This window comes from Cyprinus carpio, chromosome A22 (assembly GCF_018340385.1).
Source record: "Cyprinus carpio isolate SPL01 chromosome A22, ASM1834038v1, whole genome shotgun sequence".
NCBI lineage: Eukaryota > Metazoa > Chordata > Actinopteri > Cypriniformes > Cyprinidae > Cyprinus > Cyprinus carpio.
Genome location: NC_056593.1, coordinates 15659548 through 15674271, shown reverse-complemented (window position 1 = coordinate 15674271; position 14724 = coordinate 15659548). Strand labels below are relative to the sequence as shown.

The following is a 14724-nucleotide window of genomic DNA, read 5'->3' as shown; positions in this document are numbered from 1 at the left end:
AAAACTAAAAAATAAATAAATACTTTTATTCAGTAAGGATGCATTTAGTTGAAACTGTAATGTATTTCAATTTCAATTAAATGCTGTAAATACAAGAATACTGAAAAAAAGTATCATGGTTTCTATAAAAATATTAAGCACTTTTTGTTGTATATATTGTCCCAGAAATAACTGCGATAAGCGATATAATTTTTGTTTTAAAGACCATTTTATGCAACTGAATATATAATCATAATGTAACAGCATAATAATGCAAGAAGGCCTACACACTTCCAAATCACAACAAACTTTTCATTTTTAAGAATATTTAAATCATGGAAATTAAGTATAAATATATTAAGATACCTTAAACTTGAATAAATAGTAAATAAACATTTTCTACCAAAAAGTACAAACAAGTACAAAATAAAAAAAAAATGCACAAAGAACTTGTATAGAGATTTTTCCATCTACAGATTTGTCCCTGACCTTCTTTTCCCTGTAAGTTAAGGGTGCACACTATTGCTAAATCACTCAATCACTACTTAGCAGTCAGTTGTTCGTATGCACAAAGACACAGATCCCTAAACAAGGCCATATCTTCAGATGAAACTTTTTTTGCACAAGCATTTTTTTTTATTTGAACTAGCACCACTACACCACATTATGTACAATAAGCTGCAAAAGACACAGGCGCAAGTGGAATGTAAAACACACGGTCACATTAATCTTTAAGTAAATATAATGGGTGATATATTGTTTCACCAAAAAACGATTGAGGTCATGTACATATATTGCGCAATAAGTCAATATATTGATTATTGCGACAGGCCTAATGAAGACTGGAGGAATGATGCTGAAAACTCAGCTTTACATCACAGGAATAAATTGTGTTTTAAAATATATTACATTTTTACTGCATTTTTTTTTTTTTTTTTTTTTAGCAAATAAAAGCAGCCTTGGTAAGCAAATGGGACTTCTGAAAAAAACATTAAAAATTCTTGCCGACCACAAACTTTTTGAGCAGTAATGCAGCTATATGGACCACTTTTATGCTACTTCCGACCGTATCATTTTTGCATCAACTAACCATTTAAAACACCCCACCATCTGTTGAAAACAACCTGCATAATGGAATTATAATCTGCCAAATATGAATATGACTCTCCTGGGACAGGCGGCAGATGTCCCATACATGAAATTATATAACACTGACCGTCAATCTCAGCTAACTGACTGCATTGAAGCAGTGTGTTGACCTGGTACATGTTGTTGATTGTTTCAAACTGTCAGGGTGGGTGTATGAGGGGGGAATAAAGTGTGGGAATGTGAGGAAAGAAACGGGGAGGGATCCTCAATCCTCACTACAACAGCTGTTCGGTCTCTGAATACAGGCAATAATGAACTGCTGTGCAGGATAACATTAGACAGGGAGAGAAAGCAGTGCTGCAATAACAGAAGCGACCAGTAATACAATAACCACACAAGACAATAAAATACACTACAGGGACACCAGCAGTACGAGTCACAAGACGCACAGCGTGTCCTACAGTCAATGGCTCATTGTGTAGCTTCCTTCTCTCACACACATTAGACGCGATGTAACAGGATTCCCAGAGAGCTAATCACCTTCAAATGACCAATTACAATCACTACTCACCAATCACAGCGTCCTGACTGACCTGTGCACTTTTAACACACCGACTGACGGATTCAAAAACAAAAACATGTTCAACGCATGCCACGGCTGTTATTCATCAGCGAGTCCTAAAGTCCCTTTGAGTGCACTGTACAGTGTGCGCGCCCCCCACAGCCCTTCACCCGCGTTAGTATACACTACTATTTCTCTTCTTATCTTTAGCAGCTCTATAAATAAGGAGCGAGAGATTTTCGGACTCAGATTTCAGTCGCGGCGCTCAGAATAGCTGACTATCAGCTGGGAATAACTAACGTTACAAGGTAAGCGAACAAAGCAACAGTTCGTTATAAACCGACACGAGAAGCGTTTAAAAAAATTCTGTTTGTTTTTTTTAAAACGTGACGGTTGAGGAATAACGTTAACTCCCTCTTCTGGAGCGTTTAGCGCTGTTGTGATTGCACGCAGCGATCTCCGTGCTCCACTTAAACGACAGTTCGTCACTAAAATATAACCCAGTATTATATTTCTTTTTCTGAATGTTGCGCTGTTAAACTCACCTGTTTGCTCCTCACAGAGTGAAAGTCCAGTAAGCGCTCGAGCGCATCTCTCTCATTCCCGCCTCAAGAGTCCCAGATTACGTTACCTCAGAGGATTAAACGCGACAAAAACAGCCCCCAAGCTCCACAGACAGTCCGCAGTTCCACTCAGTAAAGCGCAGAAAGCGACTCTAGCCCAGCGACACTCCTCTTTCTCGTAAGTGGGGGGATTTTCGGGTGTGCAGTGTGTGTGTTTGGATGTGGGAGTGTGTTTGCGAGGATCTGCTTCAGCAGTGAGAGAAACTACTGAGGCGGTCATGTGACCCACTAATCCGCCCCTTCTCCCTTCTCTGAGCGCACAAATCCGATCGACCAATCAGAACGCAGGAAACCACTACGCCCCGCCCACTCGTGTTCTAGCTAGGTCAGTGTTTACGAGACTTGGTGCGTGGTGTGAGAGAGACTGTATGACACAAATCCACACTAAACCTGACCTACACGAGCGCTCAGCACATAGATTAGAAGAACACAGGTGTGATTCAAAACACCCTTGTCAAAAATTCTGCCAGATTTATTGCCAACACAAAATATATGAGCAATGACCAGCAAAGTGTTCCACTGCATTCAATCAATGCTTTGGGTTCAATACAAGTCCAGCTCTATCGACAGCATCCTGTGGATTACCAGACATCAATTTCCACTTGTTAGTTTGTAAAAGCAAGCAAAATTTGCATTTACTGTAATACACATATAATGGAGGCCTATGGGCGGCAAGACATTCTGAATTAATTACAAACATAAACATGCAGATGATATTTTTGTGCATTAATACACAACATTTAAGGCATTAAGTGGTCAATTATTCTTTTAGGAACCAGATCAAATTTCTGTAGCTCCTTCCCTTGGCTATAATTTCAAAAATTATTCTGGTGCAATGTCTTGCCATACACTTCTGCTATAAACTCATTCCATAAACTGACTTGTTTTTTTTTTTTTTTTTACAAACAAAATGAAACTCTGTAATGATACAACCGTATGAGTCAGTTAGTAGTGTTTTGAATATAAATTCTCATTTAAAAACCAGATACAACAAAAAGTCTAATTTCATAACTGGCCTCTAAAAGCATCCAGCACAATAAATAAACAAAACTGAGTAACTATTTCCTACAACCTGCCATCCAGAGGGTTGGAGACACTTTATATCACATACAGATTATGACTTACTGATAACTTGTGTGCTCTTCTAGTCATTGTCCTTGTGTGTGTGTGTGTGTGTGTGTGTGTGTGTGTGTGTGTGTGTGACATCTGTAACACAATTCCCGACTAGAACACAATCTTATCCCAGATGACATCAAGGAAGTAAAGATCATTCCTCCCATATGACTGTTGTGTACACAAGCATCCAACAGTACAGTAAACCAGACCAAACAGACATGAATTCAACCTGGCACTTAAGAAAATATGATAAAATTCTGTGCAATTTAATGGACGCATTTTGGAATAAGATTTGAATCATTAAAGCCAGTGAACCAATAACTTACATTCAGCAATACGAGATAAAAAGAGAGAGGCAGAGCGAGTCAGACAGACTATAAATAAATGGTTTCCATGAGACAAAAGTCCAGTGGGAGGACAGTCAGTCAGATTGACAGCCAGAGGACATGCAGGAATTCCTGCGAGCGGGCAAAAGCGAGCGGAAACTCTTTGTCTCGTGGTTTGGCCTTAAATAAAGCCTCACTTTTATGGAGACTATGTTATCGCTCCCTTTCCCACAATTCCCTCTGCCTACTGTTTGACACGAGCAATACCAACTGAACAGGTGCAAATGTGTGTGTGTGTGTAATTTAACACACGCCTCACTGTTTACCCTGTCTCTGATGGTTCTGCTCCATGTTTCCCACAGGTATCTCACTGTACGAGGCCTGCGTGCATTACGTGATGCAAAAATGTTGGAATGCAAACACAAGACCTCATCGCAGACCATTTTCCCCTTCAACACCAGACATCCGGGTCTTGCACATGGTTTTTACACTTTGTTCGAACTGGATTTGAGTCGGACTTAAGTTGTCTCAGTGGCTTCTCTGTGGAACATCACGGAGTCTTTATCACGGTTTGTGTTCGGTGTGTGAAACCTATTGTTTGCTCTGATATAAACTGTAAAATATAGCCCATAATTGAGGCTTCACACACACATTGTTATGATATCAAATCAGGCCATCATTTCTTGTGTTTCGTCATAGTATGGCTCTTTTTGTGTGATCTCAAAGGGAAGGACAGAATTATTATGGCCAGAGGCTAATATTTAATCCACCCTGACTTTTGAACAATGTGGACAGTGTATGTCAAACAACTCTTCCACACAAACACACACATTTAAATGACACACTTGCTAAACCTGCAAGTAAACTTGGAACTAAGACAAACTCATTAAATTGGTGATCTCAAGCATTTCAGAAGATCAAGAACACACAAACAGCATCTAAAAGAGTTCAATGACTCTGGTATCAATGAATAGAAATGAATTCATTAGGTAAACTAGCTCTGGAGTAGTGAAAATTGATGGGCAAATGCAAACATCATGGTCTAGACATGAGGACACATTAAAAGAAAAGTCCTGTGTTTCATTAACCATTATTTTTGTGTAAAAGTCATGATTTAGGCATGTCTGAAAATGTATTTATGTAATTGTTAATAATATAATCATAAAATGTTTAAACATATATTTTAAGTACATTATGTCTTTCAAGTCTTTGTTGCATAAAAGAGAAAAGGCTGGTTTTAAAAGTTTACAGGGTTAACAGTCTGTTCCAAAAATCTATGTCCGGATCAGATTCAGATCGATGATCGAAACAGTTGACAGAGCTGATAGAGTCCAACAACACCCCCAAAAATTGCACAGTCCTATACCACTTTCTGGGTCGTCATTTCATTCTGCAACATTAGGCAGTTTTGATTTATATGCTGTTTATTATTTGATTATTGCATTATTTTTGCATCTGCATCTGCTAACATACACAATCACTTGTTTCTGCTTCTTCTTTGCCTGTGTTTGATCCAGAGATTTAGTACTCTTTCAGAAATGCACAATAGCACCTCCCACCATATAACAGTACAAACGCGGAAAGCTGGAAAATTCCATAAATGGCAGGGAAGCGTTGTCTCATAAATGATGGAAAGTTCCGTCAATGGTGGGGAAAGAGTTAATTTCAGTGATTTTGTGTCAGATTCACTTTCTATTATTATTCTATGTATATCAGCTAACAATCATCCTAATCTCAAGATATCAGAACCAAAAAACCTGGTTGAGCACTAGGCTAAGGCAAGTCATTTCACTCAGCGGCCAGGGATACTCCACCCCAAAATGAAAATTTTGTCATTAATCACTTACCCTCATGCGTTCCATCCCGTAAAACCTTGTTCGTCTCAGAACACAATTTAAGTATTTTGGATGAAAACAGGGAGGCTTGTGACTGTCCCATAGTTGAATCAAGTAAAAAACACTTTCAAGTAGGGCTGGACATATATCGAACGATATGATCTGCGCATCTCGCCAGTAAAGCCGGTTCCATGATTAAATTTCATGCTTTCAAAAACCAGTTAATACACAGAGCCGTAGTTCACTGAGAAGCACGCTATATCGCCGTTATTAAGATGAATCGCCTTCGAGTGAACTTATAGCGTAGCTTGTCAGTAAACACGGCTCTGTGTAAACTGCAACTCCGAAAGCAGTGATGGGGATTTACCGCTAATCATGGGGCTTTACTGACGAGATGCGCATGATCATTCGTTCGATATATTGTCCATACTTTCAAGGTACAGAAAAATATGAAAAGCATCGTCAGAATACTCCATCTGCCATCAGGCGTAAACCGTAACATTATGAAGAGATGACAATACTTTTTGTACACGAATACAAAACACTGACTGTTTCTATAGCAACCGGGACTTCTAAGGCAGCGCTAGGACTTTACCGATTAGCGATTGGCTCTTTTACTCAGAAGGCGGGGCTTTGTTCAATAGAGTGACATATTAAGTGTCTTGTGTCACTTTTTTGTGAGCACTTTTTTGTGAGTCTTTAATAGTCTGACTGTCAATAGTATTTCTGAAATCATATTTACATTCTTAAGACTGCCGTTTGGATGGCGGTATTGGTATTCTACTGTATCAGTGTTATATTTTTGTGTTTTTCTGTCAACCAGACAGTTAAGTTCGTGGCTGATGTACAGGCATGTGCGCAGCTCCTGGAGGGCAGCCTCACCTGACAGCCGTCAACACATTCCCAAAGTGTAGGAAGCATAAAATACGGAGCAACATTAAAAAACATGTACACGGTGGACAAACAGTCTCCGCTGTATCTTTGTATGTTGACATTTTTCAAATTCTAAACAGATAACTGGTAACAATTACCATGGAAATGCCCAAAAAAATAAACAAATCTTCTGAATGCGCAACCATATCACCTTCATCACACATAGGCCTAGATATTAAAACGTGGGCTGGATAAAAGGGACATTACCTTCATATTTTGTTTGAAATCTGACCTAGTCAGGGAGTAAAAGGTGAAATTTCCTGCTAGGTGTACCGACTTTTCCAATAACAGCGGATGCAGCTTGACAAATACTGTAGTTTTCACCTAGCCATGACCTCTCCGTGATTGTATGCTTTATCTAGAGAGAGTTCCTCAAGGGAAATGATTTTACCTTGACCTGTTTGAGTTTTGAGCTCATTTCCGATTATTTTAATTCAATCCGAGTCAGAGCATCACAGGACGCAAAAAAGATTTTAAAGAGAACATAATGGAAAACAGGATTTTCCTTGCTCTTTTGAAATAAAAGTCTGTTGTTCAATGAAGTTGACCCTACTCCACCCAGACCATTTATAAAAACTTCCAAAACCAGAAAAAAACAACAAAATAGATTGAAATCTGTAATATTTGCCAATCAACTCACATACTTTAAGTCTTTCACAGACCATCAGTTGTCCACTGATCACAGTTTGAGAACCACTGCTGCACTAACCGAACAAACACCAATAATCACCATACTGTATAACTGAGCCATTGAAAACATCCTTTCCCTAAAGAATTATCCAAGAACCATACACTCATGTGTTACAGGGCTCACTTTGTGATGACACTGATAAATATACTGATGATAAAGAGGATGTTTGTGTGCTGCTATGTATCACATGGCACTGCTGTGACTCTCAGTCTAAGTTCATGCCCCTCGGGACAGAGTCATTTCAGAGGCACAGAATAGATCCTGATGGTGGATATAACATGGGGCTGTCAAACCTGTTCATAGTAGGAAATCTTGGCTTTAGAGGAAGATAGACAAAAACAGAATCATTAACATACACATAACTTTGATTAGTGGCTAATTAGTTCCAGTTACAATGTAAACCCTCCAATAATTTACAATACAATTTATTTCTAAAGTTATAACAGGATTCTAAAGAAAATAATAGCTGTCCTATCATTTTCCGTTTGTACTTTATCAAAATTACCAAGAGAATCATTAACAGAACCATTAAGGAACAGTGAAATGGAACCTGAATCAGTAAATTTCTTACAAAATCCTATTACCACCTCCAAGTCTCAGCTCTCATTTTACTTATATGATATCAGCATAACCTGATCTGGCCTTGACCAGGACTTGTGACAGAAGATTTGTGACTTTCCGTCAAACAATATTGAATTGAAACAATTAAAGCTTGCATGGACGAAGGAAGGGACGACTGTTTCCTGGAAGCTTATTGCGCAATCAGGAAAAAGAAACAGTGTGTGTTTGAGTGCTTGTGTGTGTGTGTGTGTGTGTGTGTGTGTGTGTGTGTGTGTGTGTGTGTGTGTGTGTGTGTGTGTGTGTGTGTGTGAGAGAGAGAGAGAGAGAGAGAGAGAGAGAGAGAATGATGTATTACCCCATGAGCCAAAAGACTTTCTCACAAGTTTTGTATGACCACCTCTCCGCGCACACACACACTTAAAAACATCTGCTGTCCACTCAGCCGAACTATCAGAGGTTTCCAAGGAGACAAACACAAACAATGGAGATGTGTGTTGCGGCCCCACCTCGTGCCCTAAGAGAGCAATCAACATGGATAAGTCCCCTCCTCCACTCCCTTCAAACTTCACATATGGTTCTCTTTACCATCTTTAAGGGACTCATATATAGAAAACATCTCAAACACATGATAACATCAACCATGTGTACAAAAGCTTTAAGAAGTAATGGAGTAAACATCCAATTATATGGAATGATTTTCTCTCTTAAGTTCGTATGAGACCTGATGTCAAGCACTTTGCCAGATTAAGAAGTTATCAGCCACCTGCTATGAATAACCAGCTAGAGGTGAAGATTTTCATAGGCGTCCCAAAGGCGTGAACAAATACATGCTAGGCCATGAACTTGAACTTTGACCCTTTCAGCCACTAGATGAAAGTAATTTGTAGAATGAAGGGTTACTGAGGGGAGTTACGAGCTTTCTTTCCTCTGGGTCTCTGTGTTTTCAAAGCACACTGAATGAAGGAAGCACGCAGAACTTTCTCCTACGCATTTGTCATGTCCTGCTCAGGAATTCCCCCTAACTAAAGGAAAAAATGTTTTATTCAGAGAGTCTCATCTAAATGGCAAGCCTTCTGAAAGGCTTGTTAACCACTTTGATCTCAGTTCTTTCTGGGCCTGTTTTGAATAGTCAAGTTGCAAACAGGTTTAGATGCAGGAGATCAGGAAAGGTTGTAGGTGCAACAGCGGTTTCCTGCATTGCTTAGTTTCTAGCCTATTAATGTAAACTAGTATCTCTTGGTTTGGGTTGAAGACTGGTTGTTCTGGTAAGACAAAAAAAAAATGAAGGGGACTTTCAATCAAAGCCCAGATCCTGCGATTCACCCTGCACAAAGTCCCGCCCCCCTTCGCTACGACCGACCGGTGAGCCATGGCGCTCTCATGCCACACATCATGTTCTCACTCAGTGAAAAATACATCAAGGGGCAAAGAGGACACTGACAACACACCAACAGACAAGACAGAGCACGTTACTTCACATACAGTATGGTACTTTATGGTCTTGGCCACTTGAGAGTGCATGCATCCGACAGGAAGTAAGTGCGCAAGACTGTCCCAGGTCTTAAAAATGCCAGACCACAGTGCCTTTAACGCACACTAAATCCACATTATCTCAAATACCACTCCGGAGCGGTTTTCGAGGCTTAGTGTATCCCATCATGCATCATGTTGTGGAAAAAAAATTGTGAGACTTTTTGCTGAGATCTCGCAAGAGGTCACGGAAACCATTCCAATGTATGTTAAATATTAATAATAGTTAGATACAGTATTACATATAATTTGGTAGTAAAACAAAGAGTTTTATTGGTGCAAATGAGTAGTGGTGATAATTGCAACTGCATTTTATCATTTAATTAGAGTCACCACAAAATGAAATTGTGTCCTCTGTTATAGAGACTACTGAACAGACATTTTGAAGTTGATTTTAAAATGCAAAGTGTTGAAAATAAAGCTCAGTAAACACTTACATTTTTACAACACTATAAGTGTGTATAACATGTAATGAAAAGTTCTACACACACTCATGGTCTTCATGCTCACTTGAACACTTGGACCAAATACAGGATATACATCATATAAGTAGTCAAATGGTCAAGAGCAAAGACTGCAAGTGCGAGTATATGGACAAGAGGAAAGTCACAGCTTTCAAAATTTGTCATTTTTTATGAAATTCAAACAATAAATACCATTTTGTGGCTCTTTAATGTGACAGATAGCTGTAGCAGCACATGAACCAATCATCTCTTCCTCTTTACTAGTTTTAGCATGAAATAAACATGAATGAACATCAGAAGGTATCTGCAGAAAAATGTCAATACACACCATTTTTCAAGTTCAAGTCCACTGACGTTAATCTACTTCCCTGTCTGGTTTGTTTGTTGGACAAAATGACAGATTCTGTGTTTTGATTGATCATATCTTTCAATCAAGCACCCGGCTAAGGGTCAATTAGCTAGAGCAGGACATCCCAATGCTATGTAACTCACAAAGGGCTGGGCGATATGTCGAACGAATGATCATACTTTGATCATACGTCAGTCAAAGCCGGTTCCCTGATTAGCGCTAAATCGCCATCACCTGCTTTCAAATGGAGCGGCATTTAATAGACAGAGCCGTAGTTCACTGACCAGGTACACAATATCGCGTTCATTATCCCAGATGAATCGCCTTCGATAATGAATGCGATATTGCGTACCTTGTCAGTGAACTACGGCTCTGTCTATTAAATGCCGCTCCATTTGAAAGCAGGTGATGGCGATTTAGCGCTAATCATGGAACCGGCTTTACTGACTACATACGCATGAAAAAACTGGGAAAAAGCAAACTGAGAAGGGGCAAGAAGTGTAACTCACAAAGTCTGGGAAGAGTGAGGACTGGAAAATATAGCTGTAAGCTACATGAAAGGCAAATGAATTCATGGGCAAAAACTGGGAAAAAGCAAACTGAGAAGGCTGTCAACTACACCAAACAGTGGTTCTCAATATTAAAGGTCTGAACTGATCTCTTTAGGATGAAAGGAAACTGTGGTTGAATATTGGCTCTGATGATAATGTATTAATTATCAATGAGTTTTTAACTACACTAAAAGCTGCAAGGCTCTGTTTCAATCTGGCATGTTTGTAATAGAAGGCAGTTCAGCTGGAGGAAGTAAATTAAGTCCCCACCGAGGTGGTTATTTCTCTGAGAGAACTGTGGATGCCCCACCATGTATCAATGCTAAACACCCATCAGCAGGGGTTTGGAAAATTCTGGAGCCCCTGTGAAGTGAGCAGAAGGTCAGCTCCAAGCTGAACCAGCAGTAAAGGCCAAGATAGAGACCCATAGATGTCCGCTCACCCAGCAGCGGGAACCATCACTTCCCCTGCCAAATCTATTTATGCAGCACCACCTCCTGCCGAAACACCATTCAGCTAGTACCACTGTTCATGATTAGCTCTTCCCAAACAGATATAAGAGTTTGTGGGAGTTGCTTTGTCCATTCAAGGGAAAACAGGACCTGTCATCGGATTTGCTGCAAAACCTTGGAAGGAGAACAGCACAACTATTGCTTGTGCAATTGGCCATTAATATCTGAGTGCTGATGGGTCTCCAAAGTTTGGACGAGGCAGATCAAGAGAACTAAAGAGACAGAAAGCAAGGAGCCAAACTTCCTGACAGACAAAGGGATCCTGCAGGGTTGCAGGCAGAGTCTGCACTGTCTACTGGGACGACACTCAAAGAGACAGAAGCATGAGTAATATGTAACTCAGAACCAACAGTAAATCCTAAATTCACAAGAAGTCTTTTGTTTTTAATTCAAATCCAGAATTCATTGCCTCTCAGACTGCCTCAATTGCCATCAGGTTCAATTGCCATCAAGTTCAGCAACATTTAAGACTATACACTGTTATATCCAACATAAAACAAACTTGAGTCATCCCATTTCCCACAAACAGTGCTTGTCATCAGAGGGTTAACAACCTGGAATATTTTCCAGGATAAGGGGAGTCTTTTAAGTCCCCCTATGAAATAGCCTGCTCATTGGGACTGCAGACAAGCAGGCATACTTCTGAAAACTTCATTGCAGACACTGTAAATTTCACCAGAGACCCTTCCCACAAGTATGGAAAGTTTGTTCCTCAAGAAGAGCCTTGACAATGGACCACCAATGCACACGGCTGTCACAGTCAGGGTTATTGAGGCAGTCTGAGGGGCACATCAGTGCCTTTTCAATGGAGTAGGTTGTTCTCAGTCATACAATCCCTCCTAGTGTGTTGATTTAAGACTAAAGGTAACTCCTTCCAGCTCTTTCCTTCCACACCCCATGGAGTTAAGGAGCAATGCATGAGTGTAGAGTCTTTCCCAGCAGCTAACTGTAAACATGTACATGTGATGCAACACAGGCAAGTCATTTGTAGTAACAAAGTTTTAAAGAACACAGTAAGGATGTGACCTAAAAAATGTAAGGAAAGTGATTTAGAACTGCATCACAGTCTGTAAAATCCCTTGATACCTTACACCCGAGCTGAGGTGATCCAGACAGGTTGTAATATGTTTCCTCCCTGCAAAGTTGCCCATCACAAATCACCCACCTTGACAATAACAACTCGAGCATGAAGATATCTTCTCATAAAACGGTGCTAGGTGTGGATCCCACATGCCTCAAATGCCAAGAGACTGAAATATAATCCTGTGCTAGGAAAATGCTTTTAGAGTCTTGAATCCATTCTGAGCCAAATTACCCAGCTCTCCTCAACAGGCCATTTCAGGCTGGGTTTGAGTCACAAACAACATGTCACAAAATGTGAGCTTCATTGTGGACAAAGGACTGTCATGAAGTGTGAGAGGAACAATGAAATAGAGAGTATAAAAGATAGATCATACTTACTCAGATGTAATAACTGATACTTTAGACTGGATATACTCCACACTCAGCATATATAGAGAACGAACCTATAACAGGCCTCTATTAATTTTATATAATTGCAGGTTATTCATTGTATGACATTATAGGATTCAAGGGTTTTATCAGATTTATCTAAAATTTGAGGACGATTTTGTCTTCAAAGTACACAGTGCTTCCACACACAAGTATCAATACCTAATTTTTGAATGTTATTTCATAACACCCATCTTTATTCACCTTTCTCATACTTTTCTCACACTTTATAACTGTATAAACAGGCTACTGGCCTACCTGGCCGAATGAATGTTTTTGCCACAAAGAAACCCTGATATCAAGAGACAGAATATGAGACATGAGGAGTGTGAGCACAGCAGGATTTTTTAAAGGTGAGGCAGAGTGTGTCTGAATTTCCTGGTCACTGGTAAACCAGTAAAAACCTTCCAGACTCTCTCACTTCTCAGCAGTGACCAATGGGGAGAATATTACTTTCATACACCCTCTATGATCTCAGTTTCTCTTTTATTTCTCTCTCCCTTTCTCTGTTTAAGGCATCATCATCTCTTTCTCAGTCCTGAGCAGTGTATGGATTGTGTGAGCTCAGAACTGGTGGATGACTCTTATATTTCCATATTTTTTTTCTTTTTGTCCCTGAAATGGATTTACAACATACACAAGGAGATATTAAACACTACATTGTGTCCATTGTGAAATCATTCTCTCTTTTCCCCCTGTTCCTCTTGGTACAATATGAATACTGGACTTGGACATCTTTCAATAGTCTTGTTATCCTGTTCTTGCTCTCTCCATCTCTTCCTATTCCTCACTGCTGCCATCCCTCCACCCATCCAATCAGTACTAATGCCACTCTTCTTCCACCTCACTGACTCGCAGCACTCTTTTGTCTTTGCTATTTGTACGGCGGAGTGGAGAGGGCGGAGGGGTTCAATGACAGATTGTGCAATACTCTCCCTGCCCCACCCACATATGGAAAAATAAACAAGTGTCCATACAGGTATGTAGCCACAGAATGTTAATAGCTTCCATAACTCTGCTCTCCACCTGCCAAAATGCAAGCAAGTCCATAATATAGATCCTGATGTATTGTATTATACACCATAAATCTGTAGAGTCAACGACTACTAAGAATCTTCTTTCAGAGAGTACTGAACCAAACGGAAGTAGACTTCTTTGCGATCAGTTTGAGTGGCAGCTCAACCAATAGACTGTCCGAAAAGAGATTGAAACTTTAAAAGTCATTATTTTTGCAATTCCGTTAGATGCCATTAGTGGCACAGACATGGCATCCTTCACCCTTAAACTTTCAGTTTTAGATGCCACAAAGATCTGAAGAATTTCTAGATGTTTAGCCTAGAACTCTTACAGAGAGATCAGGACTACTTGGTTGTCCGAGGCCTGGAGCCCAACCAAGCCACACTACTGTTTTGTTTATTTCATAAATAGGGTTGTTTGCTCACAGACTGTTCATCAGATGGCTCCTGCAATGAGGTCTGGCCTCAAAACAATCTCCATGAGCTCCTTCACTGGGGGTCTCACAGACATTGGGTGGTCCAGAAGACTCAATATTGGGTTTTAAAGTGGTGTTCCCTTTCTTTCATGACTTCAGCATATAAGGGCTCTACATTACATTGGAATTTTGAATGGCTGCATGTTGATATAAAGAAATACATAAATAAATAAATAATAAATAAATATAAATAAAACCAACTAAACAAATGAAAAGCCTACATTACTAATAAATTTTTTTTCAAGTCAACTTATGACCCGTATGAACTGCAATTCTTATGGATATTTTGACATTGCCTTCAAAAGGAGAATTAACAAATAAAAAGCCTACTTAACTACTTAACTTTTTTTTTTTACACAAACCAAGTCTAAATCCAGTGCAGAACAACACAACCCCACTTAAATGTGCATACCTCATTGCAGAATGATGCACTTTTAATGCAGCCAGAGAGCTAATATTCACTTTATGGCTGGGAAACATCTAGTTTAAGGCATCCAATAGTTTGTTTAGCCTTTTTCCCTACTTATTAACAGTTTAAGGCAGTCATCAGTTTGACTACAGTCCTCTGAGAGACACCCTGGAGTGACTAACACCATAAA

At 39.7% G+C, this 14724-nt stretch overlaps 1 protein-coding gene across 8 annotated transcripts in view; it reads right to left on the bottom strand.

The window, feature by feature from the left end:
* LOC109058568 (gamma-adducin-like) overlaps nt 1-14724 on the bottom strand; it is an 83055-nt gene that overhangs the window by 30507 nt on the left and 37824 nt on the right. For 3 of the 8 annotated variants that reach the window (XM_042712096.1, XM_042712093.1, XM_042712101.1), the window contains exon 1: nt 2176-2470. The exons of 2 other annotated variants lie outside the window; for them this stretch is intronic. The gene's annotated coding sequence lies outside the window, so the exon portion shown is untranslated. Of the gene's footprint in view, nt 1-1639; nt 1784-2175; nt 2471-14724 lie in introns of those variants that run through there. 3 more of the 8 variants (XM_042712100.1, XM_042712102.1, XM_042712098.1) reach the window with 2 other exon arrangements.